Raw genomic sequence first — 15,237 nt, forward strand, 5'->3', positions numbered from 1 at the left:
TAATTTAAGCACTAAATTTAGATTAAGCTTAGATCATGCTGTCTCTTAATTACTTAAATTAAACCAGGGTCTATTTGATCCTCCCCCACCTCTCTCTCTATAGCCTATTAGGCTTTTGAAGTTTTTTTTTCATTTTTCATTAAATCAAACTCAGTCTCCAACTGGGACCAAAATTTTCCCTGCCTAATAAATATAAAATAATAATAGGTGAACAAGGCAATGCAAATTATTAACTAAATAAATGAAAATGTAAAAAATCCAATGGATGCCCCATCTTTCTTGGAGGCAAAACAAAGTAACGAACATGGCAAGCCAAAGATGAAGGTAGTTATTGAGTGAGTGCTGCTTTCCTTTCATTCTTAATATTCGCAATCTTATTGGTTGTGTCAACGAGACTGAAACCACATGACATGTTTATGGAGATGAAACCATGATATAGACCCGATTATGAATGGGAAATCATTTCATGATCATGAAATTACATTTTTAAAACTAGAGCCACGAATATGCTAAATGGAAATATGTGAAATGGAGTATGAACAGTGTTTTTATGAGTTTTTTCCCTTAAATTTCATAGTACGGATATCATGTACATGCTTGGTTTTATGTGGAGCAGCACTTGGATTGTTCAATTAAGACGGATAAGCAGGATCTTTTAATATTTGAAAATCTATGTGTAAGTATTTGAGCATTCAAAAAACTTATTTTTTCCGTTGAGAATATACAATCCAACAGTTGATTCTCAGCAAATAGACAGTGACAAACACATCTGCAGAGTCGGGTACGCAAAAAAAAAGAGTTGAAACTACCTGGTTCATACTGGGGTTCACATATTTCCAATTAACATATTCTAGTGGTTCTTTGGAACTAAGCCATCCATTGAAGTGCTGGGACATGCACATACACAAACAGCACTGTTTACAAATCATATTTAATGCTCTAATTGTAAAATGGTTTCTGGAATCAGTCAAGAGTTTGGAAAACAAACCCTCTATGCTGACGCATGTAAGGATATCAAGCTTTTGCTTCAAAATCTGATGGAGGTTTTCTGTTTACTCCGTAGATAGCCCTATTTTTTGGTACATTATTGAAACTTGAATGACATTTCACTGCATTGATGATTCTAATATACCACCAGACTAACATTCACAGTTTACTAGGTTACTCAGTTGACTCGGCCTGGATCACCCAGGGTAAAAAAAACATGTGAAACTCGGTTTTTATAAAACTTGGCTGAATATATATATATATCATATAATATATTTGTAAAATGCTATAAAATATAGATAGTATATACATCTATTTATATGTTTTATATAAAATATAAAGTTAACATGACCTGACTGAGTCACCAAGTTGACCTAGCCGACCGGGTTTTAAAACCATGGTGACATTCAATTGGTGGCTTGATTTTAGATGCTTCTATTGCTAGTTTGGCACCTTGTACATTGACATGGTTTGTCACATGTGGCGGCACTGGATTGGTGGCTTTTTTTTTTTATTCTCACCCTGTACACATTGGCATGGTTTAATTAAGGAGAAAAATACGGGAGAAGGTGCTGACCCTTTGGTCCAGGTTCCACTTCCACCGAGTGTATAGGTGTCTTTAATTGGTGGGTTCTGTGAAGGCTTTGGTGTCTGTAACTCAGCCCAGAATTTTACCTTGCAGGAGAGTGAACCCATTAAGTGATGCAGTTCTCGGTGAAAGTTCCTCGTCATAAAAAAAAATTAGAGGAAAACATACAAAAACTCATAATGCAAAAATATAAAATGTTTTTTCAATTACTAGAACAGCTTGTCTCGATTTGTCACCTATGAGCTTAAATTAGTTGTCATTGTGATGAGGTTGGACTGAACATGAGGGGCAACAATCTCAAGCAAAGTCTTCGCTAGCTTGTCCTGTTCAATACACACTTGAGATGAGAACGACCAGCAATTATTAGAATTATGATGCCACGTTGGACAAATAATGATCCTAGACTAAGCTGGATAAATAATGAAGGTGATAGCTCTGCTATGAATATGAAATTAAATGGGTTTCTCAATGGGGTGTGCTCGGCCAGTATCATATGATGCTTCAGTGGGATTCCAATATGGGTCAGACCAGGACTATTCATAGGACCTGGGTATAGTTTTTCTTATGTTGGACCTGACCGGACCCAGGTTCAATCCCGATACCCACACCTCAAACTCAGATCTGGGTTCAGACTCACCTGGATCTGTACCAGATCCAACCCGCTGACAACCCTAAGTTGCTATCTGGTCCAACCTTGATCTGGGTCGTACTCCATTCACTAGATCAATCTTGTTAAAAGTCTGAAAAAATTCCTCACTTTGCCTCTCTCTCTCTCTCTCTCTCTGAAGGGCTGGTAAACGAGCTAAATGAACTGGTCATGGTATTTGAGCTCAGCTTGTGTAGCCTGGTGCAAGATGAGTGGAGCTTGAGATTTTTATTCAGAAGGGAGTTTGTGAAAATGGAACATCAAGACCTCTTGCATGCAAGCAGACCCATCCAACCAGTTGAGAATTTCCATATTGTTTTGAACATTACAATACATAAATGCTGCACAACTATAATCTCATCTAAACGAGCCTAGACAAGCCGAGTCGAGCCAAAAAAACCCATTTTTTGAGTTTGGGCCTCTTAGACTATGTGGGTTTGCTCGTAGCTCAGCTTGCCGAGCTCATTTGGTGAGTCCGAACAAGATTTATGCAAGCCAAACTGAGCAGAGCCACGAGCGACTCATTTCATTACCAGCTCTAGTGCCAGTGAACAGTTGACATCTTTTGTTGCATGTATGGAGCATAGCTTCCAGAGTTTGTATGTGCTGCCCCCAAAGGTCTTAGGTTCAAATCCACATCTGCTTGGGGTAATTGACCTAATGAGCAAAGGTCCCTCACCAAAGAAGGAAATAAATGCTACTCAAGCTGCCTGTGTTGGATGGTGCTGCAGTAGCACACTTGCCCCAGTTGTGGGATTTTTGATGTGCAGTAAATTGCTATACAACCCCAATTGTTTTGGGATGAAGGCGTAGTTGTTGTTGTTGTTGTTGTTGTTGTAGTAAATTGCTATACAATGGATACTACTAATTAATCCTCTGGATAAAAGAACCCGTGTCAAGCCGAAGGCACATGATCGAATCCCACTGGTTTATGGGGCTGCCATTGCTTTATCACCGTTGGGGGACATAATTAGGCCCGGTGGTGGTGTCCTCAACCTGGAGTTTTACTTTGCAGATAGGCGGGCCTATTAAGTGACTCGGTTCTCGATGGTGAGGGTTTCCATTCATCATCTAAACAAAAAGAAAAACTGTCTTTTGTGTATGTGTTTGAATTCACTTGTATTGACCAATAACTGGTTGTGCACTCAGCCTGCATATTTAATAACCCACTTGCCTTTTACTATGACTGGATGAAGCATGTTTTTGCATTGAATCCAGCCTTTTGGTTCTAAGAGATTTACCTCTCTTGATTAATCATATCACCCTGTTGCAATTTTTTAAAAGTCCACTTTTTCAAAGTTTGAATGACGAATAATATTTTTTTTTCGATTAGCATAAAAAAATCACCGACAGCATTTGGGCATCCCATTACAGGTCGAGAGGTCGCATGTTGACCAAGGATTGGAGTCAGTGTCCACAATGTAAAACTCCATGAGTTTGACTTAGGCGTTGCGGTAAAGGATACGCACCCCACCCCGGTTTTGAACTCTTGACCTCCTCCAACATGAAGGCATAAGCAGACCTAGCCAGGTGCGTAGAGCCCTTATGAGCATGGCAAATAAACAATTGGACACTTCTTAGTAAGTGAAGATTGCAGCATCTTATTCATCTCATATTTAATCTAAAGAAAATAAAAAAAAAGGACAAGTTGTTCTAGTTGTATAACTAGATATTGATAAACTACACAACCTTGAAGTTCCTTTGAAATGCTATTCTTTTTCCTGGATAATTTGAGTAACTCTTTATCTGACTGAACAAAGTTTGGTGCTCCGCTTTAGGACTGTCTAGGCTCTTTAGATTATAGATTAACCTAATCGTTCTAGAAGCCTTGCATCCACCATGTCAAAAGCACATAGGGAACAAGGGAAAGATGATTTCATACGACAAAGAACCTTGCCAAAGAACCATCAAGGAAAAAGGCCATCCCACTTCTAAATTTGCATAATTTAGAAGAGCTCTTGTAAGCCTGTCAATTGTCAATTTCTTTTTTATTTAGTGGTAATTTGTATATAGGCACCCTAACCAATGACCAATTTAGGTTTGGCTTCCTCAAGTTTCCAAAGTTCAAAGAAAAGCCCGCACCTTTTGGGAAATTCGTTAGATAGCCACATTGATTACTCTGCACTTATGCTAGCTAGGGATGTACAACTAACCAAGCTGGTTTGAGCTCGGCTCGGTTAAGCTCGGTCCAAAGCTCATCCATACTTTAAATGAGCCGAGCTTGAACATGATTGTAAGTAGGGGTGGCAATTGGGTCGGGTCGGTGGATTGGTGGGTCGGGTTGGCGGGTCAGAATACCTCAACAGACCCGTTTATTAAACGGGTCAGATATGGCAAACATGAACACGACCCATTTATTAAACAGGTAACCCGACACAACACAGTTAACCCGTTTAATAAACGGGTTAGGTCGACACGACACAATTACACGACACGGCGACCCGTTTGTTAAACGGGTCGACCCGATAACATAGACATGATAACCGACCTGAGTAATCCGAATAACCTGTCTAACCCGAATAGCACAATTAGAAACACAAAAAAAAATACATATTATACTTTTACGACACGAACCCATTTATTAAATGGGTTGCAGGTTGATGGGTTCGTGTAAACGGGTTGACCCACCCGCCTAACCCGTTTATTAAACGGGTCAAACGAGTCGGCGGGTTGGCATACCCCTAACACGAACATGATCCGTTTAATAAACGGGTTAGGCGGGTCGACCCGTTTATGACACGAACCCGTTTAAGCCAAACTCTAACCCGGCTAAGAAGCGGGTTGGTGGGTCAGGTCAGATTTTGCCACCCCTAGTTGTAAGGTTTAGACGGGCAAATGAGTTGAGCTTGATCAGCCTACCAAGCTCAATAAGGCTTCCTAGGCTTGATAAGGCTCCGATGCAAGTATATATATATGTTTGCAAAATTAATCAAGGAATTGTTACTGTAATGGGTAGGAAGGTGGTTTTGTGCTGAGTTCAAACCTGCTTTGGCTTAGTGGTGGGTTGCTTGTGAAACCTTGAGAGAGGTTAGGGTTCGAATCATGCCTTCTCCAAAATGACTTTTTAGAATGCCTTGAAGCTTGGCTCGGCTCGGCTTGAAACGGAGCCAAGTCTGAACAATGCACTCATGCTCGGCTTCAAGCTTGGACATAAACATTTTGAGCCGAGACGAGTTTGAATGACCCATGCTCGGCTCGTGTGCATCCCTAATGTTAGCATCCAATTGCAATGCAAAATTGCAGATTTATCCTCCTTGGTTGTTTACTCTCTCTCTCTCTCTCTCTGTAACGCCCCGGATTTCCAAAACAAAGCTAAGTTAAAATTTTCATGGATTTCTTTTTTTTTTTTTTTTTCTTTGCAGCGGAACTTAGAAAAGCTTTTAGCAGCGGAATAAGACGATAATGAGTCGTCGGTTTTAGAAAACTCCGAGCACGTTGCAGGTATGTGGCCAAGCAATTCATTGACCACCAAGGTGTTCCATTTTATCGAAAACTCATGTTTATTACAACACTACTGCTTAGAAAAGCAATGTAGGTTCAATAAAAGGAAGCAGTACAACTCTGTCTAGAGAAACCCTGGAACTCGATGCCGCCTTGCTCCGCATATCGTCACGCAGGTCCAACACCTGAAATCCCCATAAAACGGGGTCAGAACCACTGATGGTCTGGTAAGTATGCAGTCATACATCCATTCAACTCAAATACAATAATGACCACTCAGGGTCGCAATGCGCAATAACGACGCTCAAGCCTCCAAGACTTAGCGTATATCGCAAGAGCCTCCTCAGGGCTATGAGTTGAACATCCGCTCGAGTCTTCATGACTTAGAGCAAGCCTTTTCAGGGCTGTGATTTGAATAGCCGCATAAGTCTCCACGACTTAGCCATGACCTCTTCCGGGTCTCAAAGTGATGTCTAGCTCAAGTCTTCATACTTGGCACATCCGTATCCCACGCATCTAAGGACAACTCCTCGAGTTTCGCTTAGTCGTGCGGATACAACACGGGTCTTTGCCCAGTCGGTCCAGTAGTATACCGAACATGACACCTTCACAAAGGTTATGCAGGACTGACTCAACACGTCATCCACTCATACATTCAAAGCATCGCTGTACCTAAGCTAATGCATTGTTTCGATAATTAACCGCTCCCGCCTTTGGTACGCAGGTAGAGCTATTGTCCGGGCATCAACGCGACGTTCTGGGGGTTGATTATTCTATGTATTTTAGATACCCCAGAGGCCTGTTGACCCTATCCATAGTAGGGCAGTGTGTTTCAACTGGGAGAATCCTACTAGGCCCATATTCGGATGCATCCTCTACTTGCAGTAGTTGGGTTCAATCCTTAGATCTTAAGGATAACCACGACCCCAAAACCCATGAGTGACTGAGGCCATCGTGGACTCTATCAGGTCCAAAGTAAAATACATGTCACTCAAGGCTGTATCATCACTGTCATTCCACAGTGAGCATAATTCCTGAAGGGGTCTGCCAGTCTTACAATTACTTGGACAGAATCTGCATGCCATTTAGGCAGCCCGTGCTTTCAGCACTACGGGAGTATGTACCCGACCCCATTCAGTCTTCCCCAACACAGTCATTACTGAGGGGGTACCCCTAACACGATCTTCAACCGCGGGGTATGTGCGACCTTAAGTCTTATTCATATGCATGCAGAACACCGCTCTTTGGCACTTCGGCCACCACGAGCATCACACCTCTTTGGGTGGAAACAACACACTCTGGCTCTTCGGCCCTTACGAGTCTGGTTGTGTAACCGTTCTCAATGAGCATGCATATGACTCGATCTAAATAGATCGGCTACTCGGCGTATTTTTACGCAACGAGTCCAAACCTAGCCAAGGCGCAACCTCTACTCCGGCTCAGCGGCCCTTACGAGCAAGGTGCCCTTGCAGGCACAAGGATACGAGCCGATCTGGCATCGTTCTATCAACGGACATCATTATGCCGTTCCATTGGTTCCGGCAGCTCTTCTGCCAACCATTTCGTCAGCACCTCCCCTGCTCTACCGGCAGTGGTGCGACGAACCCTTCTACGTTGTAGAGGGCAAACCATGAACTGGGTAGCACTCTGCTATATGTCAGAGTATCCTGCTACGTTCTTTCTGAGCTATTCATAGCTTCTTCAGAAATTTCAGCAGCACTTCCTCTCTTTTACGGAGAAAGCGTGTGTTTCTTTTATCCATTTCAGCGGCATCTCCCCTCTTTGGTAGGAAATCGCCACGCTTAATTCGGGAAATGGATGCGCACCGTTGTGTGTACTTTGCATCCATCAAGGTTGCAGGAACCCTTGGCCATAGCCAGGCCATACGAAATTGACTTAGTCATTACGTAAAGAGCATTTTGCTAAAAACCGAAGCCTTTCCAATAGGGGCTTCATTCGTCAAGCAGAATCTTGAACGAGGAGCGGTCAAGGAATCGCATGGGCGATTTGGAGTTGATCTCCATTTGAACGCTCATTTATGCGCTATATATGTAGTATAAGCAGAAGCCTGTGCTTTATACAGCGGCGGCGTAAAGAAATGCATATACTATTGTTCAGGGTGTGTAACTGAACGAAATATTCTACATATATAACAAAGCAGAAGCCTTGGCATCGTTCGACGCGATGGCGTAAGTAAAGACATTGCAGAAAGCAGGAGCCTTGGCATCGTTCGACGCGACGGCGTAAGTAAATGCATAATCGGAAGTGCAGTAATCGGAAGTGCGGAAAGCAGGGAGCCTTGGCATCATACGACGCGACGGCAAAGGTAAATTACATAGCCTGTGCGATATAAGACGCGTCGGCAGAATCAGCAGATATACACCTAGATCTGTATCCAACGATAGTTACGAGGCGAGCGAGTGAACACCGAAGTGTCCTAGAGGGCTCAACCAAGAACTAGGATGAGATACTATTTTTGAAGAACGCATATACTGCGCATTCGAACATATATATCCGACGATAGTTACGAGGCGAGCGCGTGAACACCGAAGCGTCCTAGAGGGCTCAACCAAGAACTAAAGCAAGATACTACTTCAGAAAGTATATTCTATATACAAACAATCAAATACTTGAGAGAGATGGATCAACGAAGCGAACTTACTTCAAATCGTGGAAGAAACGGCTCCGGGTTGCTTCTTTGGCTTTGAGCCTTCCTTCGAGAGGTCAGACTAAGTCAGATGAAGCTGACTTAGTTGAGAAAGAGGTAGAGCAGGTCAAGCTACTCAACCTAAGTGGTTTGAACCAAACAGGGTTCGATCCAAGTCAACTGGGTTCAGCAGGTTCGAACTCAGCTCAAGTAGGCTAAGTCTGGGTTCAGAAATCCAAACCGGAATCTGGACCAAAAAGGACTTTGACTTTGACTTTAAACCCAACTAGGTTCAAGTCAAGTCAACTGGGTTTGGACCAGGTCAAGTGGGTTCAGACCCAGGTCAGGTGGGTTAGGACCAGGTCAGGCAGGCTCAGGCTAAGTCAGGCAGGCTCAGACCAGGTCAGGTGGGCTCAGGTGGGCTAGGCTAGGTAGGGGAGGTTTAGGAGAGAGAGAGAAGGCAAGAGAGAGAGGGGGTCGATTTTTATGAGAAGAGAGAGAGTGGGGAGGGCTATTTATAGCCCAAGCCCACCTCCTCTTGGGTTTTTCCATGCCCAAACTACCCCCTTGGCTTCTTTTTAATTTCAAGAGGTTCCTTGGTGTGGGGCCCACTTGGATATTCCATGGGATATTTTTGTGGGTCCCACCAGATATTTTCTGAGGAATATTTCTGTGGGTCCCACCAATATTTCCGTGGGTCCCGCAAGAATTTCGGGTTTCCGGCGATTTTTTCCGAAAAATTCTGAGTACGCCATTTTCTTCGTATTGACGTAACTAAGAAAGTTGGCTCGTACGAATCTATTGATTTCGTTTAGTTAGGAAGTTATGGCTTCCCGAGTATTTGAGCATATATTCGCAATTCGACGAATATCCTAAGTATAACTGGCTCGCAGGAATTGATTCGTTTCGCATTCTGAGAAGAAATGCTATTATTACCGGTAAATGCCTCATGAATTTTATTTAGATATTTTCTGAAAAATTGCGGGTCTTACATCATTACCCCCTTAAAGGAATTTCGTCCGCGAAGTTCAGCTAAGAGTACAAGGTGAAGAGTTCAGGATATTTATCCCGCATATCCGATTCGGGCTCCCAAGTGCAATCATCGATTCCATGATGCTGCCACCTCACTTTAACAAGTGGAATGACCTTCGTTCTTAGCACTTGCTCCCGTCGGTCCATGATCTCTACTGGCCTTTCTTCTACCGTCATATCTTCTCGGATGTCAATGTCTTCATGTTGAATAACGTGAGAAGGATCATGAACGTACTTTCTAAGCATTGATACGTGAAATACATCATGTATTTGCGCGTATTGTGGTGGCAATGCTACTCGGTAGGCAGTCTCTCCGATCCGGCTCAAAACTTCGAAGGGACCAACGAATCTGGGGCTGAGCTTCCCCTTCTTTCCAAAACGAAACACACTCTTGGTTGGAGAGACCTTGATAAAAACTTTATCTCCAACCGCAAAAGTGAGTTCCCTACGCCGCTGATCGGCGTAGCTCTTCTGTCGACTCTGAGCAGTCAGTAGCTTCTTTCTGATCATGTGGACTTGCTCAGTATAATGCTGCAACACAATGGGCGAGTCCAAGGTTCGCTCACCCACTTCCCCCCAATGGATCGGTGATCTACAGGGTCGTCCATACAAGGCTTCATACGGCGCCATCCCAATGCTAGCGTGGTGGCTATTATTATAAGCAAATTCAGCCAACGCTAGGTGGGAATCCCAATCACCTTTCCATTCCAGCATACAGGCTCTGAGCATATCTTCAAGAGTCTGTATGGTTCGTTCTGATTGCCCATCTGTTTGGGGATGGAATGCTGTACTGAACTTGAGTTTCGTCCCCAGGGCTCTCTGAAGCTGCTCCCAAAAGTGAGAGGTGAACTTCGGGTCACGATCAGATATGATCGAAATCGGCACTCCATGGAGTCTAACGATTTCCCGAATGTAGATCTCCGCCAATCGTTCAGTTGAGTATCGAGTGTTGATTGACAGAAAATGAGCAGACTTGGTAAGTCTGTCCACGATCACCCATATTGAGTCATGTTGTCTCTTGGATCGAGGCAATCCAACGATGAAATCCATCGTAATGCCTTCCCATTTCCATTCTGGAATCTCGATCCGTTGCATCTTTCCACCAGGGCGCTGATGTTCGATCTTAACTTGCTGGCAGATCAAACACTTCGAGACAAACGTAGCCACATCACGCTTCATACCCTTCCACCAGTACTTTCTCTGCAAATCTCGGAACATCTTCGTACCCCCAGGGTGGATAGTATATTTGCTACTATGGGCCTCCTGGAGTACTTCCTGTCTTAGCTCAGGGTTATTTGGAACCCAAATCCTTTCTTCCATCCATATTCCTCCATCTTCTTTCAAATGGAAGAAAGTATCATCTTTTTCAGCACGAGCTTTTAATTCCAAGTACTGGGGATCCTTGAACTGTTCGGCTACGATGCGATCGAGGAACTCAATGTGGATCGTCAAACATGACATTTGGATTCTACCAGAATCAGCCAAAAATGGCTTCCACTTGACGAAATCCTCCATCAACTTCCATTGTCCGGTTAGGCTGGCCAGAGTGCCAACAGTCTTGCGACTAAGGGCATCTGCTACAACATTCGCCTTTCCAGGGTGATAGGAAAGCGTGAATTCATAGTCTTTGAGGAATTCCAGCCATCGCCGTTGCCGCATATTGAGTTCTTTTTGAGAAAAGAGGTATTTTAGGCTTTTATGGTCCGACATGACCTCAAATTTCTCTCCATACAGGTAGTGTCGCCAGATTTTAAGCGCGAACACTACCGCAGCAAGCTCCAAGTCGTGGGTTGGATAGTTTTTCTCATGGACCCTCAACTGTCGTGATGCATAGGCGATTACTTTGCCATGCTGCATCAACACACAACCCAGACCTGTTCCTGAGGCATCGGTATATGCCATGAAGCCTCCCTGACCAGAAGGTAAGGTAAGGACAGGGGCAGTGGTAAGCCTCTGTTTGAGAACCTCAAAGCACTCCTTACACTGGTCAGTCCATTCAAACTTGACTCCCTTTTTCAGCAATTTCGTCATTGGTACGGCGATTCGGGAGAAGTCTTGTATGAACTTCCGATAATATCCGGCAAGTCCAAGGAAGCTACGGACCTCAGTGATATTTTCTGGCTGCTTCCAGTCCATCACAGCTTCCACCTTCGCAGGATCTACTGCGATTCCATCTTTCGAGATCACATGACCAAGGAACATCACTTTATCTAGCCAGAATTCACATTTTGAAAACTTAGCATAGAGTTGGTTATCTTGAAGGGTTTTCAAGACGATTTTCAAGTGCTCCACGTGTTGTTCCTTGTTCTCAGAATATACGAGAATGTCATCAATAAAGACGATGACAAAGCTATCTAAATATGGTCTGAATATCCGATTCATTAGATCCATAAAGGCAGCAGGCGCATTAGTGAGTCCGAAGGGCATTACTACGAACTCATAATGGCCGTATCTCGTTCTGAAGGCAGTCTTGGGTATATCCTCTTCCTTTACTCTGAGCTGATGGTACCCAGACCTGAGGTCGATCTTGGAGAACACCCTCACTGTTCTGAGTTGATCGAATAAGTCCTCAATCCGAGGCAACGGGTACTTATTTTTAACAGTTGCCTGGTTAAGCATCCGATAATCGATGCATAACCGAAGGGATCCATCCTTCTTCTTTACAAACAGTACCGGGGCTCCCCACGGTGACACACTAGGACGGATGAACCCTTGTTCCATCAGTTCTTCCAACTGACACTTCAACTCACTGAGTTCAGCTGGCGCCATTCGATACGAGGCTTTGGATATCGGCGCTGTTCCAGGTAAGGATTGAATTCCAAATTCAACCTCACGAAGTGGCGGAAGTCCTGGCAATTCCTCAGGAAACACATCGGGAAACTCCCGCACCACTTCCAAACTCTCAAGGGTTTGGTCATTGGATTTTTTCACCGAGAGACTCAACAGGAAGGCCACACAACCCTTCCTAAGGTATTTTTGTACCTTAAGTGCTGATATGAGCCTTTTCTGTGGAACTGGTTTGGATAATCGGTACTCCATCTTAGGCAATCCGGGTCGAGATAGAATCACTCTGCCCTCGCGGCACAGAATCTTGGCATTATTCTGAGCCAACCAATTCATTCCCAGAATGACATCGTACTGTATCATATCGATCAGGATGGCGTCAGTAGGCAAGTGTTGCCCTGCTATCTCAATATCCAAATTTTTCACACACCGGATACATTTGGTGCGTGAACCCAACGGGTTATATACTTCGATCATTTTATCAATCGGTTGCACCGAAGCGTGGAGTTGTTCGGTGAAATCGTCAGAGATAAACGTATGAGTAGCACCACAATCAAACAAGACGTAAGCTGCATGTCCATTAACAGGTACGGTGCCTTCAATCAGGTCACCATTTTCGACTTGTTCAGTCGTTACAGCATATACACGACCTGCAGCAGGCCTTTGTTCTATTCTAGGTGGAGGTCGTGGAAACTGAGAACGTTGTGGTGCTGGTCGAGAGGATCCGGCAGATCCGGCATTACCCCTCTGTTCATCTGCAGCCTTCTTGGCGCAATCCCTTATAAAGTGGCCCATCTTGCCACAATACAAGCACCCACCAATGTCACGAGGACATGGCTTTCCGGGGTGGTTCATACGACACCTTGGACAGCTGAAGTTGGACTGCTGACCATTCGGAGTTGGGTTCTGTCTTGGCCTTACGACTTGCTGAGTGTTGCTCCCTCCTTGGAACTTCTTCTTTTGAAAGGGTTGTCGTGAACCCTGGCCACTTGGGAACGTCCTTTTACGATTCCCACCATTCACTATGGGCTTCTTTGCTACCATTACTTTAGATCGTGCCCAGTCCTCTTGGATTTTTGAAGCTGCTGCTACCGCAGCCTGAAAAGTCGAAGGCATGCTTGTTATCACTCGAGATCACAGCCCTTCGCGCAGACCATTCACATATTTGTCGGCCCTTTCTTGGTCTGTTTCGAACAATCGAGAGCAGTAGCGCTCTAGATTCTGAAATTTGGTGGTATAGTCCATTAGACTCATACCGCCCTGTTCCAACTCCAGAAACTCCATCTTTTTCTTGTTTCTGGAATGCAACGGGAAGTAGTTATTCATAAAAGTCCTCCGAAAGTCAGTCCAAGGAATGACTTCGACTTGTGAGAACTGGATAAGTTTAGTGGTATCCCACCACTTCCGTGCATTATCTTTTAATCGATACGTGCCAAAGTTGGTCTTCTTCTCTTCTGGTACTCCCAGTACTGAGAAGGCACGTTCTGTCTCTTCGATCCAACTCTCCGCGAGCTCAGGATCGGCTCTGCCAATGAAAACTGGCGGGTCAAGCTTGAGGAACTTCTCATAAGTCACTCCTCCCAGGTGCTCGTTTCGTGGTGCGACTGGTTCTGGCCTCGTTTCACGGATGGCGGTAACCAGGTTGTTGAGTGTCTCCAACAGGAATCCTTGCGTATGAGACTCCTCGCTTGGTATGGTTCTCCTCGTCGTAGGAGCCATTTATCTATGCACACACAAGCACTTGTTTTTAGTTTCTCGATGTATATGAGGAAGTAAAAGCCTTATTTACTTAATATACATCACATTTACACAAGCATCGCCTTAAACAAAACGTCATGCCGCACTGGCAGACTTTAGGCGTTGAGAAACTATATACATGAGTCTATTGACTCCAAAACATCACCAGTCTCTTTAAGACTTGGATTTCTTTGATGAAGACGAACTCCAAAAGGTCCATCTATTGCCACATGGCCTTGGTGCAGGCACTACTAGCTTTGGCTTGGGCGGCACTTCCGCACTAGCAAGCGAATACTGGGGATATATGAGAGACTCCAGTCCACTTTCCCAGTCAGCAAGATCAAGACTCTGGGAGTCTGGAATAATGATTGGCGAACAGAAAGAATCCCCTCTTTTGTTCCTGCCATTTAAGCTCGGCGTATGTGATGCCGGATGGTAGCTTGGCGAGTGATAGACCTCCGCAGGGAAGTTCAAATCAAAATTCCTCAGCCTTGGTAATTCATCAAAAGATGTTAGGGTATGGTTGCTCCCAACACTAGAGTGATGCGGTCCACTGACACGCGAAGTCTCATCCCTGAGACCCTTTGAAGCCCGCCGACCCATATCGGCGGTATATTTCCTTTGGCATTCGTTGGCGGAATGCCCATCTTCGCCACAATATTGGCAGTCTTGGACTTCATACGGGCATATCCACTCATCGTGCATGACCTTGCAGCGATAGCAATATCCATGCGAGTCATGAGTTGCCATCTATACAAAGATGCACCCAGATCAGAACAAAAGTATAAAAACATATACTTACAGTGCGATATCGGGACCATGACGGATCTTGAACCAGGTTTCTCAGACACATGCTCTGATACCAATTCTGTAACGCCCCGGATTTCCAAAACAAAGCTAAGTTAAAATTTTCATGGATTTCTTTTTTTTTTTTTTTTCTTTGCAGCGGAACTTAGAAAAGCTTTTAGCAGCGGAATAAGACGATAATGAGTCGTCGGTTTTAGAAAACTCCGAGCACGTTGCAGGTATGTGGCCAAGCAATTCATTGACCACCAAGGTGTTCCATTTTATCGAAAACTCATGTTTATTACAACACTACTGCTTAGAAAAGCAATGTAGGTTCAATAAAAGGAAGCAGTACAACTCTGTCTAGAGAAACCCTGGAACTCGATGCCGCCTTGCTCCGCATATCGCCACGCAGGTCCAACACCTGAAATCCCCATAAAACGGGGTCAGAACCACTGATGGTCTGGTAAGTATGCAGTCATACATCCATTCAACTCAAATACAATAATGACCACTCAGGGTCGCAATGCGCAATAACGACGCTCAAGCCTCCAAGACTTAGCGTATATCGCAAGAGCCTCCTCAGGG

Source organism: Nuphar pumila, chromosome 15 (assembly GCF_984573655.1).
Source record: "Nuphar pumila chromosome 15, dmNupPumi1.hap1.1, whole genome shotgun sequence".
In the NCBI taxonomy this organism is placed as follows: domain Eukaryota; kingdom Viridiplantae; phylum Streptophyta; class Magnoliopsida; order Nymphaeales; family Nymphaeaceae; genus Nuphar; species Nuphar pumila.